At 47.3% G+C, this 16466-nt stretch overlaps 1 long non-coding RNA gene across 1 annotated transcript; it reads right to left on the bottom strand.

Moving 5' to 3' along the window:
- Positions 1 to 7420: 7420 nt before the first annotated feature.
- Positions 7421 to 7997, bottom strand: LOC147653393 (uncharacterized). Its single transcript, XR_015286057.1, has 2 exons — positions 7900 to 7997; positions 7421 to 7726 (listed from the first exon to the last, which is right to left on the bottom strand). It is a non-coding gene; the product is annotated as an uncharacterized LOC147653393 (long non-coding RNA).
- Positions 7998 to 16466: the final 8469 nt, after the last annotated feature.

Genomic DNA, 16466 nt, shown 5'->3' with positions numbered 1-16466 from the left:
TAGAAAAGCCATTAAAATGGCTTTGTGCTGTCTGGGGAACATCCCCCAGGGGAATTTCGACCCCCAAATACATAGCAGCAGCAAGCACTTGAACAACTGTAACTATTCCGCAAGGCAGTATCTAAACCAAGCATTTGGTGCTGTGCAAAGGTATCCAGGAAGAGAGTGAAATGTTCCTTTTTACTACTAGAAGGTGACACAGCTCTGAATGAGGTCTGGTATCTCAGAGGGGTTGCAGAGGAGATGTGCAGAGGTCATTATTGAAAGACAGTGAGTTAGGACATCTTCCTTAGACACCCAAATGAGGCTGGGCCAGACAAGTCCTGTGAGGGCCTGAGTGTGTCTATGACTCTGATGGAGTCTGGCCAGCCTGATCCAGACTAGAGACTGCATTTCTAAGTGTTTGAATACTGGCAGTATCTCTGAAGGACTATTAGGGATGTTCTCTTTGCAGCAGCACAGCAGTTTGGTCTTGACACCAATTCAGGGACAGCCCAAGAGACTAAGGAAGTAGGGTGCTGGTTCACCTCTCATGGATAAGTCACTGAAGAGAAGCAGGTTTTAACACCTCTCTGATCAGAAGGAGGGCTCTCTGTACTCCAGCTGTAGTCCTACAGAATCACAAGTAAGTATGACTTGTGAAGGAACTCGTTGAGTAACTGCTAGAGCAGGCACAGCATTAGGATTAGTGTGAAGCTTTTGATACAAACCACAAGAAGCACCTGCTTCTCTGCAAGGCATCTTCAGCTTGAAAACCCAAAAAACCCACTGAGGATGGGGGCAGGGAGATGGGGGGAGGTGGGTACAAGCCACCACAAACATGCTCACTGTACGTCCCAGCTGTGCCTGTGGGGTGTGAAGGGTGACGTGGAAGTAGCAAACGCTTTCCTGTGGTGACAGTGATTGGGAGATAACAGCCAGGGAGGGCTGAAAGCCAAACACCCATGCAGAAATGAGCAGCCCAGGTACCCAGAGATGATCCTTTGCCTTAGCTGAACCTGGCACCTCCATTCCCATCTTATTTTTCTTTATTTCTCTTCCCTCTGCCATAAAATTTTCATTTTATGAACATTGGCATAGTAGATGGGGCTTGACAAGTTTGGTTATTCGTTTGCTGAAGGCTCAGTCCTGTTCTGGAGCCCCATGGGATCACAGTACTACTGCAGGACCACGGTACCAGCAAACATCAGGGTTTGACTTCCAGCACCACCTGCTTCAACTCAAGTTTTGGGAGACCCCAGCACCCAAGCGTTTCTTCCTCAATCTTGCTGCCTCACTTGATGGATGTATGAATTCCTACTTGTTAGCATCCACCAAATCAGGATGAGTGGGAGTTACCTGTAAATGACAGCCCTGATTTCAGCATCTTCCTGCAAAGACTTCCAAGAGGAGGTGGGTTGGTCTCACAGCTCCTCAGCATTCAGAGAAAACCAAGCTCTGTCCTGCACCCCACCATGCTCCTTGCAGCCTGTGCTGAAAGACAACTTTGCCCAGTTGTTACAGGACAGTCTTACAGTACAGAGGTGTCACCAAAAGTCCCTGTCTGACAACACAATCTTGAAGAGTGGGTCCTGGCAGTTGAAACGCTCCTCTGTTTGTAATTATATTTCTACTTTAGACATCTAAAACCCACATTAGAGATCCCAACTGGGACCTAAGCTGCTCCCTCACTCCAGGGATGCCACATCACCTGCAGCCACCAGATCATCATCAGTGTGTGCCTCAAAGCGTGCCTTGTGGTCTGAAGCCAGCGGAGGTCTCAGTGCAGAGCTCAGGAAGCTTTTCTACCTTCCTTGCTTACAGAAATTTTATCTCTGGTACACACAGCACAAGTAGAGCTGGTGAAATACAGGAAGTAAGTGTCTTTTTGGCTCTGCTGTAACTGGCACTGGGTGTAGTGTAGTGACTGTACCTGCTGTAGTGGGGTCCATTCCACTGTTGTTAACAGGCACTGTGGAGTCCTTTATCTTCTACATCACCTCAATGCTTATGTATGCAAAGACAGAATTGAAAAATAGATGAGATGTGAAACAAAAAAACAGCATTGAGTTGAGGAAGGTGAAGCAAGTGCAGAAAGGGCAAGTAAGTAAGAAAAGAGGGATATAGGTTGGTGTAAAGTTATGTAATACTTCCCTTCATCCACTGGTTTCAATTAGAGCTCTACTGTTTTCCTTCAAAGCCATCAGTACCATCCTAGAGTTGCTTTTCTAGCCAAAGCACAGAACTTTTGAAGATTTTGGATGGGACAGTCTGAGACCAGAATGGCTCTGATCTGGCCTCCCAGTGTCATGGGGTGACTTTACCTTTAAGATAGCTTCGGGAGCTGGGAGGAAGTTAAAGCTGTGAGAGGCTGATGGGAGTCTTTTCTTGTGACCAATTATTAGTCATTTCTAAGAACTGACAGCAGTTTTGACCATTGAAAAGTGAGATCAACTTGTGAACACCACCTTAGGATATAAAGCCAGGATTTTCTTGTTTTCTTTGGTTTCCGGCTTCTGAAGAGGTAACAGGCTCTGTCTCGGCCTCCTCCCCCGCTTCCAGGCCGGACAAGGCCGCAGAGGGTGGGGGGAGAAACGGAGCCGGCCGGCCTGGCTTGGTTTGTAGTTTCTGCTGCTGGACTGAAACCTGACACCATGAACACCTGCAGCTTTCCAAGACTTTTAATTCTTTTACTACCTGGATGAGACTTACAGATTACTTCTTTTTCCCAGAGAGACAGAGACAATCAACATGAAGAAAACATCATAAAACCATCAAAGACAGTGAAGAAAAGAATTGAGTTTTAGATGGAGAAGAGAAAATAAGGAGATGCTTTATAAGCTGAAATATTTTTCTGTTAAAGCTATGGAGATAGACAATAGTGTTCTGAAAAAACTCCTTTAATTCATGACAGAGTATATTGGGAGGAATAGTGTTCAAAGTGTAGATTTTGAGCAAACAGTGGAGTAGTTGTGATACAGCGAGGTGCTGGAACAGAAAGAGGGAAGTAATAGTTGAAGATTTGGGGCCGCTTGAGGCAAAGAGAAAACTTCTGTTTTCCAGGGAGGCTCACAGACACAGATGAAGAGAACTTTTGCCTTTGAATAACTCATCCTTGAAAATGACATCCCTAGACTCATGACCCATACACACTTTAGAGTGATGTGAAATAGGAAGAGTGAACTGATGGCAGGATTTCCGGGCAGCTGGCATCAGAGAAATAAGAAACTATAACAGAAATAGTTTTCTTGTGAAAGACTCCATAGATTAGCAGAGGAAGACTTCTGTTTCTCTACCAAGACTGATGAAAAGACTCTAACAGGAATTGGGACTGATTTAAACACCAAAGTTCCAAGTTTTTTGTCTCTATATTGTCATGTGAACAAAGATTGTGGAATATGTGAACAAATGGTTGAGTAGTGGGAGAGAAAGAGGTTTTCTGGAAGTTATTCTGGTTTTCTTATTCTTGTATTTCTGTTAATAAACTTTTTTTATTCCTTTTAGGTTTTAAGCTTGTTTTGGTCTTGTTCTTATCCATATCTCACAGCAAGAAATAAGTAAGTTTTCTAGTAATTTTTTAGTTACTGCTTTAAAACCACAACATTTATTTGGTGCATTGGCCGTGAAACAAAATTGGCAAAACTAAACCACTACACCCAGGTAGCACAGAACTGCGATTCCTCCTCTGACATCTCCCCTAGAAATCCAAATATTTCTGCTTTGAATCTGGATTCAGGTCCCAATTCAAGTATTTTAATTAGGCTGTCTATAGCAGAGGAATGAAGTTTAACTGCTTGCTTTTAGTCAAGTTGCATGTCAGAGACACCTTGGGCTATCCTGGAGGACTTTTGCTAAATATGGGTCTGTCCTACAACCTGTGACTTACCCTATAGCCCTGTTTCCCCAAAATACCCCCAAGCAGCCATGGGCACCTCTCTGTAAACAGCGAATCAGGCCTAGAGTTCATCCTCCAGCAGGCACCTGCACTCAACCAGTCAAGTCTTGTAAGAAGAAACATCAAAAATTAGTTATCACCATGTTTTCTGCAGTTGCTAAAGAAACTTCATGAAGGAAATCCTCCAAACTCCTGGTACATCTTCGTTAAGGGGGACCAGAGGGCACTGCATTCATTTTCACTGGCAAGCATATTCCCTTCTCCCATACTAAAGAAGTGATGAGAGAGACACCACGCTCAGTAGTTATGGTGTTTTGAGAAGTGTTTTGCTCTTGAAGGGAAACAAATTTAAGCTAAAAGAAGGTAGGTTTAGATCAGATGTTAAGAATTTATTTTTTTTTCACTCAGATGGTAGTGAGGCCACAGCCAAGGCTGTACCTGGATCCCTGGAAGTGTCCAAGGCGAGGCTGGATGGGACATGGAGCAACCTGGGATAGTGGAAGGTGTCCCTGCCCATGGCAGGTGGTGGAATGAAATGGGCTTTAAGGTCCTTTCCAACCCAAACCATTCTGTGATTCAAGCAGAGGAGATAGATCATAGGAGATGCTCAGCTACGATTAAGCTCAAGGGCATCAGCTCTTTCTCATTCTGCATTTTCACATGTTGAATTTAAAAAAAACCCAACCCTTAATCTCTGTTCCAAGAGTCAAATGGATTCTGCCTGTCTGGGACCCAGCTATTGCCCAACTCCTGCTGCTCCTCTGCCTAAACAAAAACCTGCCAGTGCACAGCAGCTGGGGAGGTGAATCATTATTTTAATAATCACCTAGAGGAAAACATGCTGCTTGAGTGGAGAGAAAATAAAAGTTAAGTATCACATTTAATTTATGATGTGGCCTTTTATTTTAAAGGAACATAAACCGAAAATATTCAGACATCAAAGGAAGAATCTTAGCTTTCAGTTCTAAATTCTATTTTATTATTGTTGTTAGCCTCCCAGTAGCAAAGGGAATGAGTTCTTCAGTAATCATTTCCATTTAATTTTCATCTCCCTTCTGTTGATAGCATCGTGTGTAACCTTTTTCTAACAGTTACTTTAAATTGTGTATTTTCATATTCCATTCAGTTGGTGGAGAAAGAAAAATCAGTTCTAAAAAAGCCATTTTATCTCTGCTGTACATGAGCTCAGCAGGATAATGTGATGTCTCAGTGAGCATATTTATTTTAAGTTATTGGTATTTTCCACCAGGGTGAAATTGTTCAAGATATAACCTCTCATTGCCTCCCCTATTCCTGCCCAAAAAATGTCATGGGGCCAAAGCAGTGGAGAAAAAGGTACAGAATAACAATGATCATTGAAAAGGAACAATAATCCACCCAGCAAATCAACTCAGTTCTGGTAATTCTGGGCAGAATGAAAAGAGTGAAAAAAACCTGACAAAATGGGGGAAATGGAGCACACACTCATCATAGGGATAATAAATCCCTGGGCACAGTGGCATTTTTGAGATAGTGAGGTAGAGGTCAGCAGTGACACCAAGTGACCTTTCTCATAAAGATGTTAAAGCTTAATAATGTGGTTTGGTTCTTCAGGAGATCCAGTGACACTGGAATTCAGATGGGAAGAGGAATGCTAGTTTTTCCCTTTGTGCTGAGCTGTCTCTACACTAAATCAGAGACTTGATTCTTATTCTTTGGGTGTACTGAAAAGAAAGGAATAAATAGAAAACCTCCACAAAAGACCACAGCAGCTTTGGCTGAAAAAAAGCAAAAAGCAGGGCTTGAACTTTCTGAAATGAGGACTAAGTGCATTAATATTTCAATTAAATGCCTTGTTGAGAATCAGCAACACTTGCAGAGAGTTATGTGGAATATCCACTAAAGAGAGACAGCTCAAGCCACTGCTTTTAGGAGCAGCAACCACCTTGCAGCACTTCCCAAGTTGCAAATTCAGGGTCTCCAATGGAGCTCTGGGCACAGGAACATATGGGAGATTAAGATCTTGTGCTTCCAAAGCCTTCCAAAGTCTTATATCTAGACATAGCTGAGAAGGTGACAAGGAGAATTCAAGGCTGAAGCTACAGAAGGACACTGCAGGAGAAAATGTGCATTTTTTCATGGTACAAAGAAATAAAGACTGGTCACTGTGGAGTCACTCTCTGAAATACACATTTCTTCCCTGCTATCAGTGCTCAGCCAAACACTGAAAAGTGGTGAAACTGTGACCGAGTTCTTCATTTTTGGAAGAAATAACTCAGCACTCCTGTGGAGGCAGCTTTCCACCTTGAGTTACCATAGGTGTAGCTCAGTGTCCCTGGCACAGTGCCTGATTTACACCTGAGAATCAGCCCCAAACTTCTGCCTGTTCATTTGATTTGAGATTTTGGACTAATTTTGTGCTTCTGCTGCTACAGAGGAGAGGCCTGGAAAGTGTTTTTATTTGAGCATGATTCTGCAAACTATATAAACCTTGCTTAATGTGGTAAGGTTCCCTTTTCTTCACAGTCTGTAGATCTGAATTGGATTTTAAGTTTGGAATCTATTTTCCATGGTAGGACAAGCCTTATTTTTTTCATCTGTCTTTAGCTGTAGGGATCATGGAATCACAGGGTTGTTTAGATTGAAAAAGACCTCTAATGCCATGGAGTCCAGCCATTAACCCAATACTGCCAGGTACTCCAAGGGTCCAGCTCAACAAGACAGGGAGTTTTCCCACAGGATCAGCAGAGGCACAGGGAGAGGAAGGCTGATTCCATCCCTAACAGGGGATCAACAAACAACTCCAATGAAACACTCCCCAGCTGCCTGTGGACCAACACCAGGACTGAGACAATATTGTATCTGTGACACATTTGCAGCCCAGGTAACATTAAAGTGCTATAGAAATCAAGTCTGTGATTTATACTTGTACTAGAGTGTGTATAGTGTAGGTGTTTGTACCTGACTAAGCAGAACCTCCGCTCCCTCTACAGTCTCCAAGGACTAATTATTACTGTCAGAGAAACTTAAAACCCTCTTACAGCCTGCCCCTGGAGTCCTAAGTGTTTATTACCTTGATAGCAAGCACCAGAAATGCTGTGAAGTAAACCCAGGTGTGATCCCTGGTATGTTCTGGCTAAGTTCCTGGTGACAGTGTCAACAGGCTGAAGATGCTGCCCTGATCCCTCTCTTCCTAGACCTGCTATGTCCAAATAAGGAGAAATCCTTAATCCAAAATAAGAAGTAACTGCATCCAAAAAATTCAGTGTTATTATTCCAGATTTACACCACTGTTAAAATATTCCAGATATCTGCTGAGTCCTTGACAATGGCAGGGCAGCAATGAGCTGACCTCTTCGCTTTGGCTCAACCCTCTGCTCTTCTGTACCCCTCTGCACTTGTATGTGTTCATCCTTACTTCATATTTCAGCTCACAGAGAGGGGATTTCATCTCCCCAGATTTATTTCAGAAGTTACTTTGTGCCAGTTGTGCACTTGGAAATGCCTGGTGAAGCCTCTGGGTCTGTTCCAGGGCAAAGAAAACAAAAATCCAGACACCTCAAAAAATTAACTTGAAATAAAATTTATTCAAATAGCTTTAATGAGTATCAAAATATTTTTCCTGCATGGGAAAGAAACCACTTTTATCTACTCTGATTCCTAGCATCTTCCTTCAATGCTCTCAGCCACATCCTTAACAAGTTGAGGATTTGGATCCACAATTCCTGCATGTCTGGCCATCTTTGGTCATGGAGATTTAGTTCATCTCAGTCTCTCTTGGGCTCTTTTTTTCTCTCATTCACTCACTGTGTTTAAATTATTCTTTCCTTTTCACTCCCTCAGCAGAGTACTGAAATTTGCTGATGTCAGGATCTTGGAACAGATGGGAGAGCAGTATTGATTAGGCAGTTGAGAGTAGGACATAAATAGCTTGCTAAAAGTAAATAATAATAGTTTAAATGCTGTGTACAAACCTTTATAAAACCTAGTGAAGCAGATCAAGTGTTTTAGCAAGGTGATGAAATTCAAGAGCCTTTTTCACTTACTTATGTTAGAGCTGATGTAAGAGCTGATTGAATCAACAGTCTGGAACTGCCAGAGATGAGCCTGCCATCAGCATCCCAGCCAAATGAGATATTTGCAGCTGATGTGTGAAAGGGAAAAGAGAATTGATGAGGAAGAGAGAGCAGGAGGACAGGAGCTGCAGAGTGTGAGCAACTTTTGTTCAGAGCGGGGAGGGAAATTTATTTTTCATCATAAATTCAGAGTCTGGCCCAAACTTACTGCTGTGTGTGACATCCAAATTGGGGTCTAAGGCAGGGTATGGTATAAAGCCATGGATGAGATGTATCCTTATTGATTTTGGTTAGGGTTTGGTATGTACAAAGCCCTTCAGAATTGGGACTTTTGTGAAGTCTGTGCTTAAAATCCATCTGTTCCTCCATCCACAAACCACACTCACTCACACTGTACTCAGCTGGTTGTAACTCCCAGTTATCATGGTAGATATAAAAAACAGATCAAAATTCTAAGGTTATGTATCAAAGAGGAGATGTGGAGAAAAAAAATCATTTTGAGCTTGGGCTGCTATTCTCCCTTATCTAAATGCTGTGTTTTCCTGATCCATGTCTCTGCTGATAAATCAGAATCAGGACAAAGCCTGCAGCAGAGACTGAGTCACTTCAGGAGAAGTGTTAAAAATGATACAGCTCAAGATGAGGGACAGGATGTTTAAAGAAAAAACAAAAAGCCGGGGGGGTGGGGGAAGAAAGGAAAAAAATCATCTCAATTTCAAAGTTATTTGTTAGGGAGAAAAGAGGATTTTCCTGTGGACCCATTCCCTGATCCTGTCGATCTATTTCAGCCAAGAAGGTGCACAAGGATGTGGTGCACCCACACTGATGGCAGGGCTAGCCCTGGAATGCTGGAGATGCCTCCTCTGAAAGGACATTGCTTCCCTCGTGTGTTCATCAGTGTTGCTGCAGAAGGAAATGCTGGAGTCTCACTGCCTTCATCCCCTGAGTCCTGAATTTCACCCTCCATGTGAGGCTGGACACCATGAAGTGGGTCCCTGCCTTTTTCCCATCCTTGTGCAGTGGGCCAGGAGAAAAATCTCTCCTTTGCACTTATGGCTCCTTCAAGGTTTTCAGTGATTTCAGAAAAACTGAAATGCCCTGAACAGATTCTGTTTGGATGTTTTCAGGTGAAATTTCTTAGATTCAAAGTGCTTTGGAAAAAAATTCCCATTTGAAGAAAAAGTGAGAGATCCCAATGACTTTTAAAGCAGATTCCACCTCTTAGGGTAGAGATAAATTAAATATCTGGCCCCAGGACTTTCAGCAGAAGTGACAGTGTAGGAATTTGAGATATGGGCACCCTGGAATACACAGCACTGCAGGGAAGCAAAATTTCTTACACAGCCTCAGAGCCAAAAAGATAAATCAATTAAAGATTTTGAAACAGCTACATGCAATGAATAATTAACTTGTGGAAATGAGTGCTGAAGGATAATGTGGAGTTTAACAGAACACCAAATGCTTTAATAATCTTGAAAAAAACACTTGTAGAACAGGAAAAGAATAAGAAGAGAAAACTCACAACTGGGTCAGATCAATAGAACTCATGGTGCACAATCAGCTTCCCAACCATAGTGAGGTGTCCTTGTACAGGGAAAATCTACGAAAAAAAAGAATCTTCCAAATTTCCCCTCCCTTTCAGCTCCAAATTAAATGTAAAGAAAGAATAGAATATAAGCAGAAAATAAAATTTTTTGGCAATGGCAATACAGAAGAGACTTGGGTTTAATCACATTTTCCAGATCTGCCTTTTCTAAAGGGCAAATATTACCTCTGCACACTTCCTTTCCTGTGAAAAAGAGATTACCACTCTTCCTTAAAAAGCAGGTGTGGTAATAAAGAGCCAAAGCATTTTAGAGATTATCTGCTGATATGATTATGAAAAACACAGATATCAGATAAAAAGACCAATAAAAGGAAAGATAAATTAGGTTACTCTGATTCACATGAAAAAAAAAGACAAAAATTCCCAGAGTGAACAATTTTCCTTATGAGCAGAAGGTTGCTGTGTAAACACTAAGGCATCACAGCAAAATTAAAGACAATTGCTGCAATAAACAAGTTATTTGATGTATTGAAAATGTTTTGTTTGCCTTAATTATTCAAAAACAGGTGGTATTTTTACTAATTTCTTTTTTGTGGAACATATTTTTCTGTTCTGTTTGAACATATTTTTGTCTCTTCGATAGCACATCAGTAGTGCTCACATTAGTCCTTCCTGGATATTTGTGTCATGGTAGGATATGAAATCACAAATCAGAAATTATGATTTTGCCACTACAGCATAAACTGCATCAAAAAAATATAAGAAGAGGCAAAAAATGTCCGTTCCCTTTTTGTTGCCCAATTATCTGCAAAAAGTTCAGCATTGTTTGAATAATAAAAAAAACTTTTACATTTGACAGCAAAAGTGCTTGAAACGAAACTATTCTCATGAATTATTATTCTCAACAATTCTCCTGACAACATAACTTTCTATACACATTCTTACAAGTAAACAGTCTCCAAAAAGCAAATAAAAAAGATTTGCACATAAATACAAAACTCACAGATTTTCCTTTAGCAGCAGAATCAGGAAATCCCACTCAGAAGAAAACCACTTGTGTGTTCACATCTACAGAGGCACAGATAAAAAATCAGCTCCTTACAAGAGAGCGAGGTCTAAAAGCACAAAGCAAAAAAACACACAAATGCTGTCCTAATCTTCCAAACAAGGGAGACAAACATGAAAAAACCAGGCCCTGTAGCAAGACACAGAAGCCACACCACAAAAACAAAAAACAAGTCATACGTTCCTACACACTCCAACCATTCATCAAGGATGGCAAAGAAAAAAAGGAACCACAAGTTCAGACATAGGGACGCAGCAAAAAAAGGCCCAGAGCACGCACCCACCACCACACCAGAAGCCGCAGCCGGACCTAACACCACACCGACCACACGAGGCACAAAAAGCCACACCAGGCAAGGCACACAAGGCCCACAACCACGCATCAACTCGCCCTCCTCCTGATGGCCAAGATGGCGATGCAAGAAGGAGAGGCTTTAAGCCCGGTTGACAGCGCGCAGCAAAAAAAGGCCAACAGAACCTGAAATTCACGGCCGCTCTCCCATCTATCACAGACGGGATCGGGCGTTCTCAGGGTGCTATGGCCATAGGCACCAGACTCGCCTCCAGCAGCACTCTCGAGCACAAGCCACCACCTTCCCGCCCTCACTCATTCGGCACAGGAACCAGAGGCAACCACGACTAGCCCAGAACCTGGAGCCGCACCTAAAAACGCACAAGCCACGCAGGCAAAAAAAAAAAAAATAAAAAAAAAGCCACACCCGCAAAGGCACGCAGGGCCCAGAAAGCACGCAACACTAAAGGCATACAAGCCACGCGTGCCCACGCTTTACTCCCGCTAGCCAAGGCTCCGCAGAAAAAAAAAGGCAACTTTCATTCCCGCCGCCACCATGCAGCAAAAACAGCCTCCTGGCAACCGGGTTTTCCATGGCGGTCACCCATCCATGTACTAACCAAACCCCACCCTGCTTAGCTTCCAACAGCCGCAGGCATGGGGCGCCACCAGGCCGGTCTAGCCGGAGGCACCAGAGTTGCCTCCGGCAGCCCTCTTGAGCGTGAGGCGCGCCACCTTCTCGCCCTCACTCACTCGACACGGGTACCGCACGCACCCACCACCACACCAGAAGCCGCAGCCGGACCTAACACCACACCGACCACACGAGGCACAAAAAGCCACACCAGGCAAGGCACACAAGGCCCACAACCACGCATCAACTCGCCCTCCTCCTGATGGCCAAGATGGCGATGCAAGAAGGAGAGGCTTTAAGCCCGGTTACCAGCGCACAGGAAAAAAAGGCCAACAGAACCGGAAATTCACGCCCGCTCTCCCATCTATCACAGACGGGATCGGGCGTTCTCAGAGTGCTATGGCCATAGGCACCAGACTCGCCTCCAGCAGCACTCTCAAGCACAAGCCACCACCTTCCCGCCCTCACTCATTCGGCACAGGAACCAGAGGCAACCACGACTAGCCCAGAACCTGGAGCCGCACCTAAAAACGCACAAGCCACGCAGGCAAAAAAAAAAAAAATAAAAAAAACAGCCGCAAAGGCACGCAGGGCCCAGAAAGCACGTAACACTAAAGGCATACAAGCCACGCGTGCCCACTCTTTCCTCTCCCTCGACAAGGCTCCGCAGAAAAAAAAAGGCAACTTTCATTCCCGCCACCAGCATGCAGCAAAAACAGCCTCCCGGCAACCGGGTTTTCCATGGCGGTCACCCATCCATGTACTAACCAAACCCCACCCTGCTTAGCTTCCAACAGCCGCAGGCATGGGGCGCCACCAGGCCGGTCTAGCCGGAGGCACCAGAGTTGCCTCCGGCAGCCCTCTTGAGCGTGAGGCGCGCCACCTTCTCGCCCTCACTCACTCGACATGGGTACCGCACGCACCCACCACCACACCAGAAGCCGCAGCCGGACCTAACACCACACCGACCACACGAGGCACAAAAAGCTACACCAGGCAAGGCACACAAGGCCCACAACCACGCATCAACTCGCCCTCCTCCTGATGGCCAAGATGGCGATGCAAGAAGGAGAGGCTTTCCGTCCGGTTGCCAGCGCGCAGCAAAAAAAGGTCAACAGAACCTGAAATTCACGCCCGCTCTCCCATCTATCACAGACGGGATCGGGCGTTCTAAGGGTGCTATGGCCATAGGCACCAGACTCACCTCCAGCAGCACTCTCGAGCACAAGCCACCACCTTCCCGCCCTCACTCATTCGGCACAGGAACCAGAGGCAACCACGACTAGCCCAGAACCTGGAGCAGCACCTAAAAACGCACAAGCCACGCAGGCAAAAAAAAAAAAAAATAAAAAAAAAGCCACACCCGCAAAGGCACGCAGGGCCCAGAAAGCACGCAACACTAAAGGCATACAAGCCACGCGTGCCCACGCTTTACTCCCGCTAGCCAAGGCTCCGCAGAAAAAAAAAGGCAACTTTCATTCCCGCCACCAGCATGCAGCAAAAACAGCCTCCTGGCAACCGGGTTTTCCATGGCGGTCACCCATCCATGTACTAACCAAACCCCACCCTGCTTAGCTTCCAACAGCCGCAGGCATGGGGCGCCACCAGGCCGGTCTAGCCGGAGGCACCAGAGTTGCCTCCGGCAGCCCTCTTGAGCGTGAGGCGCGCCACCTTCTCGCCCTCACTCACTCGACACGGGTACCGCACGCACCCACCACCACACCAGAAGCCGCAGCCGGACCTAACACCACACCGACCACACGAGGCACAAAAAGCCACACCAGGAAAGGCACACAAGGCCCACAACCACGCATCAACTCGCCCTCCTCCTGATGGCCACGCTCAAGCAGGAAAAAGGAGAGGCTTTCCGTCCAGTTGCCAGCGCACAGCAAAAAAAGGCCAACAGAACCTGAAATTCACGGCCGCTCTCCCATCTATCACAGACGGGATCGGGCGTTCTCAGAGTGCTATGGCCATAGGCACCAGACTCGCCTCCAGCAGCACTCTCGAGCACAAGCCACCACCTTCCCGCCCTCACTCATTCGGCACAGGAACCAGAGGCAACCACGACTAGCCCAGAACCTGGAGCTGCACATAAAAACGCACAAGCCACGCAGGCAAAAAAAAAAAAAAATAAAAAAAACAGCCGCAAAGGCACGCAGGGCCCAGAAAGCACGTAACACTAAAGGCATACAAGCCACGCGTGCCCACTCTTTCCTCTCCCTCGACAAGGCTCCGCAAAAAAAAAAAGGCAACTTTCATTCCCGCTGCCAGCATGCAGCAAAAACAGCCTCCCGGCAACCGGGTTTTCCATGGCGGTCACCCATCCATGTACTAACCAAACCCCACCCTGCTTAGCTTCCAACAGCCGCAGGCATGGGGCGCCACCAGGCCGGTCTAGCCGGAGGCACCAGAGTTGCCTCCGGCAGCCCTCTTGAGCGTGAGGCGCGCCACCTTCTCGCCCTCACTCACTCGACATGGGTACCGCACGCACCCACCACCACACCAGAAGCCGCAGCCGGACCTAACACCACACCGACCACACGAGGCACAAAAAGCCACACCAGGAAAGGCACACAAGGCCCACAACCACGCATCAACTCGCCATCCTCCTGATGGCCAAGATGGCGATGCAAGAAGGAGAGGCTTTCCGTCCGGTTGCCAGCGCGCAGCAAAAAAAGGTCAACAGAACCTGAAATTCACGCCCGCTCTCCCATCTATCACAGACGGGATCGGGCGTTCTCAGGGTGCTATGGCCATAGGCACCAGACTCACCTCCAGCAGTACTCTCAAGCACAAGCCACCACCTTCCCGCCCTCACTCATTCGGCACAGGAACCAGAGGCAACCACGACTACCCTGGAAGCTGGAACCGCACCTAAAAACGCACAAGCCATGCAGGCAAAAAAAAATAAAATAAAAAAATAAAAAAAAAGCCACACCCGCAAAGGCACGCAGGGCCCAGAAAGCACACAACACTAAAGGCATACAAGCCACGCGTGCCCACGCTTTACTCCCGCTAGCCAAGGCTCCGCAGAAAAAAAAAGGCAACTTTCATTCCCGCCGCCAGCATGCAGCAAAAACAGCCTCCCGGGAACCGGGTTTTCCATGGCGGTCACCCATCCATGTACTAACCAAACCCCACCCTGCTTCGCTTCCAACAGCCGCAGGCATAGGGCGCCACCAGGCCGGTCTAGCCGGAGGCACCAGAGTTGCCTCCGGCAGCCCTCTTGAGCGTGAGGCGCGCCACCTTCTCGCCCTCACTCACTCGACACGGGTACCGCACGCACCCACCACCACACCAGAAGCCACAGCCGGACCTAACACCACACCGACCACACGAGGCACAAAAAGCCACACCAGGCAAGGCACACAAGGCCCACAACCACGCATCAACTCGCCCTCCTCCTGATGGCCAAGATGGCGATGCAAGAAGGAGAGGCTTTAAGCCCGGTTACCAGCGCACAGGAAAAAAAGGCCAAGAGAACCTGAAATTCACGCCCGCTCTCCCATCTATCACAGACGGGATCGGGCGTTCTCAGAGTACTATGGCCATAGGCACCAGACTCGCCTCCAGCAGCACTCTCGAGCACAAGCCACCACCTTCCCGCCCTCACTCATTCGGCACAGGAACCAGAGGCAACCACGACTAGCCCAGAACCTGGAGCCGCACCTAAAAACGCACAAGCCACGCAGGCAAAAAAAAAAAAAATAAAAAAAACAGCCGCAAAGGCACGCAGGGCCCAGAAAGCACGTAACACTAAAGGCATACAAGCCACGCGTGCCCACTCTTTCCTCTCCCTCGACAAGGCTCCGCAGAAAAAAAAAGGCAACTTTCATTCCCGCCGCCAGCATGCAGCAAAAACAGCCTCCCGGCAACCGGGTTTTCCATGGCGGTCACCCATCCATGTACTAACCAAACCCCACCCTGCTTAGCTTCCAACAGCCGCAGGCATGGGGCGCCACCAGGCCGGTCTAGCCGGAGGCACCAGAGTTGCCTCCGGCAGCCCTCTTGAGCGTGAGGCGCGCCACCTTCCCGCCCTCACTCACTCGACACGGGTACCGCACGCACCCACCACCACACCAGAAGCCGCAGCCGGACCTAACACCACACCGACCACACGAGGCACAAAAAGCCACACCAGGAAAGGCACACAAGGCCCACAACCACGCATCAACTCGCCCTCCTCCTGATGGCCACGCTCGAGCAGGAAAAAGGAGAGGCTTTCCGTCCAGTTGCCAGCGCACAGCAAAAAAAGGCCAACAGAACCTGAAATTCACGGCCGCTCTCCCATCTATCACAGACGGGATCGGGCGTTCTCAGAGTGCTATGGCCATAGGCACCAGACTCGCCTCCAGCAGCACTCTCGAGCACAAACCACCACCTTCCCGCCCTCACTCATTCGGCACAGGAACCAGAGGCAACCACGACTAGCCCAGAACCTGGAGCCGCACATAAAAACGCACAAGCCACGCAGGCAAAAAAAAAAAAAAATAAAAAAAACAGCCGCAAAGGCACGCAGGGCCCAGAAAGCACGTAACACTAAAGGCATACAAGCCACGCGTGCCCACTCTTTCCTCTCCCTCGACAAGGCTCCGCAAAAAAAAAAAGGCGACTTTCATTCCCGCTGCCAGCATGCAGCAAAAACAGCCTCCCGGCAACCGGGTTTTCCATGGCGGTCACCCATCCATGTACTAACCAAACCCCACCCTGCTTAGCTTCCAACAGCCGCAGGCATGGGGCGCCACCAGGCCGGTCTAGCCGGAGGCACCAGAGTTGCCTCCGGCAGCCCTCTTGAGCGTGAGGCGCGCCACCTTCTCGCCCTCACTCACTCGACACGGGTACCGCACGCACCCACCACCACACCAGAAGCCACAGCCGGACCTAACACCACACCGACCACACGAGGCACAAAAAGCCACACCAGGCAAGGCACACAAGGCCCACAACCACGCATCAACTCGCCCTCCTCCTGATGGCCAAGATGGCGATGCAAGAAG

The sequence above is a fragment of the Cyanistes caeruleus genome, chromosome 4 (assembly GCF_971803275.1).
Source record: "Cyanistes caeruleus chromosome 4, bCyaCae1.hap1.1, whole genome shotgun sequence".
NCBI classification, from domain to species: Eukaryota; Metazoa; Chordata; class Aves; order Passeriformes; family Paridae; genus Cyanistes; species Cyanistes caeruleus.
Note: the sequence above shows the minus strand (reverse complement) of the source record. Positions and strands in the feature narration are given on the sequence as shown.